A 4477-nucleotide genomic window follows, 5' to 3' on the forward strand; every position below is an offset into this window, starting at 1 on the left:
GCGCCGTGAAGACGATCAAACTTGACTATCTAGAGGAAGTAAAAGTCGTAACAAGGTTTCCGTAGGTGAACCTGCGGAAGGATCATTAACGGGTCTGACTCTCCGACGCGAGTCCGGGTGCGCCGCCAAACACCAAATGCAGCCGAGGAGTGTGCGAGCGCGGAGCGATCCGCCGCCCTCCTGGGCCTTCCCCGGGTAGCGTAACGCCCGTGGGTGCTTTGGTCGCCTCAGAGCCCCGTCTCGACCGATGGTGGAGGCGCGTGAGCATCACCGTCCGTCGGTAGACCAAGCGGGCTCGACTTCGGAACACCCCAGACACCGCGCCCAAAAGTACAACTCTTAGCGGTGGATCACTCGGCTCACGCGTCGATGAAGAACGCAGCTAGCTGCGAGAACTAATGTGAATTGCAGGACACATTGATCATCGACACTTCGAACGCACCTTGCGGCCCCGGGTTCCTCCCGGGGCTACGCCTGTCTGAGGGTCGCTTTGCCCTCAATCGGAAATCCGTTTCCGCGGTTGGGGCGTTGTAGGCCTCTGGGTGTCCGTCCCCCTAAGTGCAGACCGAGGCAGAGCACGGCAGAAAGGTTCCTGCGGTTCTCCTTTTCCCCCCTTCCATTCTCCCCCCCTTTGGGGGGGGTTGGGTGGCGCCCACGTTCCCCGTAGGTGCGGGCCTGCCTGCCTGTGGACACCAGTGGTCTGCTTGCTGCCCGCGTTACGCATGCGGGGTTCTGGTAGCGAGGGGGGGGACTGGGCTCCGCGCCATGGTTCCCTCTGTCAAGCCGGGCTCCCGCCTCTGACCTCCCCGAGCGGCGAACCGTCGCATGTCTCCTCGTGGGGCGCCTACGACCTCAGATCAGTTGAGACAACCCGCTGAATTTAAGCATATTACTAAGCGGAGGAAAATAAAATAACAAGGATTCCCTCAGTAGCGGCGAGCGAAGAGGGAAGAGCCCAGCGCCGAATCCCCGTCCGTCCGGCGGACGTGGGACATGTGGCGTACAGAAGACCGCTATGCCCGGTGCCGCTCGGGGGCCTGAGTCCTTCTGATCGAGGCTCAGCCCGTGGACGGTGTGAGGCCGGTAACGGCCCTCGGCGTGCCGGGGTACGGTCTTCTCGGAGTCGGGTTGTTTGTGAATGCAGCCCAAAGCGGGTGGTAAACTCCATCTAAGGCTAAATACCGGCATGAGACCGATAGTCGACAAGTACCGTAAGGGAAAGTTGAAAATAATTTTGAAGAGAGGGTTCAAGAGGGCGTGAAACCGTTGAGAGGTAAACGGGTGGGGTCCGCGCAGTCTGCCCGGGGGATTCAACTCGGCGGGTCAGGGTCGGCCGTTCTGGTGTGTGGGGATCCCCTCGTGGGACCCCTCCCCGGTTGGGCTCGGCCCCCGCCGGGCGCATTTCCCCCGTCGGTGGTGCGCCGTGACCGGCTCTGGGTCGGCTTGGAAGGGCTGGGGGCGAAGGTGGACAGCGCCTCTGCCTGCACTTCGCCGTTTCTCGGGGCCGTGGACCAGTACCCCCTACGCCATCTCTTCCCCTTCGCAGGGGGAGGGACGTCGCCCCTCGCCTCCGGCGTGACTGTCAACCGGGTCGGACTGTCCTCAGTGCGTACCCGACGGCGTCCATTGCGCCGACTTCCATACAAAGTCGCTAGGGTGTAGGTTTGCATAGGGTCCATAGGGACTAGTCACAACCAAAGTTTGGGAAAGACACAATTATCCCCACCGATATAATGTTAATTTTCTAAGAAAATATTTTGCACAATATATTTGCAAAACTCATTCGTATATCATCTATACTGACACGGTAAACTACTAAATACGCCAGGAAATAAAAGCCTCATATTAGTATTTTGTTTGTTCTCAGCATTGATATTTTTGACCCTTTTGTGCTTCGTAGATAGAAAAATGTCACCCATCAGAGATATCAGAAGATTTTTTCACCACCCAGAGAGTAAGTAGCTATCAAGAAAAGGTTGTTAGTTAGCGCAAACCTGTAAGCCTTACATCGCCACCCATTCTACAATGGAAACATGTTTTGAAAGTTGTTAGTGTAGTAAAGCATGTAACTTTTGCTTGTATTACGTCTTTCCCTAGCGTCTGCAATCTTTGACCAGTGTGTTAGCTGCAGCTGGTCTTGCTGAAGCCAGAAGGATAAAGACAACCTACCCACATAATGGGACCATGCTAGTTTAGCCTAGTACCAGCAGGCTAGCAACTCAAAAGTGATATTAACTGGTAATAAGTAGGCCTATATGATCCCTTGGATAGTAATATGGCTATCCCTGTAATCTCGACCAATGTCAGCAGTTAACTAAGCATGGTTAGTGTCTGTATTAAATTGGTGAATTACTGTGCAGGAAAAACAACACGCTGAAGCTACAGATGTAGAGCAGGTTGGTGATGAATCAGCATCAGGGGTTCAGGTGAGAAGTTGAATTGTCCATTTTGGTAAAGATTGCATTAAACTGCTGTTTTTTAAGGGACGTTTAGACAATGTTACCCATGAATGTTATCATTCACACCCCATCAACGCCCTGGCTGCGCCTAGAAATTCTGTCCATATAAGTTATGAACAGAATCGGTGACAAAGGGCAGCCCTGGCGGAGTCCAACCCTCACCGGGAACAAGTTCGACTTACTACCTGTAATGCGGACCAAACTCTGGCACCGGTCGTACAGGGACCGAACAGCCCCGATCAGGGAGTCCGGTACCCCGTACTCCCGGAGCACCCCCCACATGAGCCCCCGAGGGACACGGTCGAACGCCTTTTCCAAATCCATATAATTCATTAACACATTATTTCATTGCTCAGAAGTACAGTACAGATTATGTAGGCCTAGTACAGCTCCATAAAACCTGAACCAATTACCTACATATAAAAAAGTAATTTCTGAACAAACAAATGTATTGCATGTACTTCTCATTAGGTCATTTTGTTAATTAAGGCATTATTTTAAAATGCATTCAGGAAACTCAGAAATCCAGTGCAGATATAGTGCAGGCTGAGGAAGCAGCAGCTGGACCATCAGGGCTTCAGGTGAGGTGTTACTCATGGCATTTTGTTAAGAATTTCCATGCATTAGCAATGAAATTGAAGGACGTTGGGGGAATCTGACCTTATGTCAGCACTTTTTGATTGTGAATTATGTGATGTTGAATTTAAAAAAAAGGCTGTTCCATAAAACCGGGCAGGGTGCCGGGCAGTGTCCCCACCAAAGCTGACACCAAACGTACGCCCTTGTATTAACGTCTTCTGATTCGCCCTCTGACGAATTCTGTTCTGTTTCTAATAAAAGACGAGAAATTTGTATTTTTCGTTGTCTTTGTCTTGTAGGTTTTTGGCAGATGCTTGCATTTAACATAATGATATTTGAGTATAAAACCTGTTGATCTAGTCTGATACTTTTAACACCAAGCTATTCCTCTATTTATTCAATCTCACAAATACAGTTTGGATATATATATATACAGTACCAGTCAAAAGTTTGGACACATTTTCCCACTGTATATACATACATACACACTCAGTGTGTGATAGAAATGCAGGGCCTGCAACTCAAATTACAACATGTGTTGTTCTAATTGTCCACTAGATGTCAGTCTAAGCCTATATACCATGTAATACGTTTCTGTGGTTATCAAGAATTATGGGAAAGGCAGGCCACACAGTGTTTAGAATTTTATTTTGGGCACAAATGTCATTTATGTGTACACATTAGTGATGGTGTCAACTGGACAGTGAAATGCTTGAGATGAATAGCACTGGTCAACAACTTGGCACCAGTTGATGAAAAATCAAAAAGGTCAATAAAAGACAAAAAGCCAACAAAAAAAAAACTTTTACAGAGTAAAGTAAGTAGCAGTGCAACTGGAAGTGCAAATATAATTCTCATGACTTGTGTATTCCAAGTCCAAAATGTTATTGGTCATTTGAGGACTCCAGGAAAGAAATGACCACTTGCAGGATGTCCATTCCAAGGGCTGTTCTGAGGCCTTCGAGGGGATTGATTTGTGCGGCAAGTACTTGCATGAGAGCATTTCCCAAAGTAAACCGGTTTGGAGGTATGGTCACTCTCTCTGGCCAGTGAACAACATGTGTCCCTGCCTCCCCGTCCTGAGCCGCCCCGTCCTGAGCCGCCCCGTCCTGAGCCGCCCCACCCATACCTCTGGGTACAGTGCTGTCTGCCCCTTCACTTCCAGGGAGTGTGGCAGCAAAGAGGTCCTGCATTGCAGTGGTCGGTAGCATTTGTTGTGCAAGGCAAGTCCTAACGAAGATCTGCAGAGGGGACTGGTGCCTCTCAGTCCTTAAACCATGGTGGTTCCACTGGTTGCAGAAGTCTGCCATGTCTCTATTGATTCTAGGTAGATACACATAATGCAGAGCCCAGACATGCATTTCATTGTCAATGTCCACAATCCCCTCACTCTCAAGGAAATTGAACAGATGGTAGTAGACATTGGTCAAACCACGCCA

At 49.7% G+C, this 4477-nt stretch overlaps 1 non-coding gene across 1 annotated transcript; it reads left to right on the forward strand.

Moving 5' to 3' along the window:
- The first annotated feature begins 334 nt into the window (after positions 1-334).
- On the forward strand, positions 335-488 carry LOC136948286 (5.8S ribosomal RNA). Its single transcript, XR_010877160.1, has one exon. It is a non-coding gene; the product is annotated as a 5.8S ribosomal RNA (ribosomal RNA).
- The last annotated feature ends 3989 nt before the right edge of the window (positions 489-4477 follow it).

The sequence above is a fragment of the Osmerus mordax genome, chromosome 8 (genome assembly GCF_038355195.1).
Source record: "Osmerus mordax isolate fOsmMor3 chromosome 8, fOsmMor3.pri, whole genome shotgun sequence".
Taxonomy (NCBI): Eukaryota; Metazoa; Chordata; class Actinopteri; order Osmeriformes; family Osmeridae; genus Osmerus; species Osmerus mordax.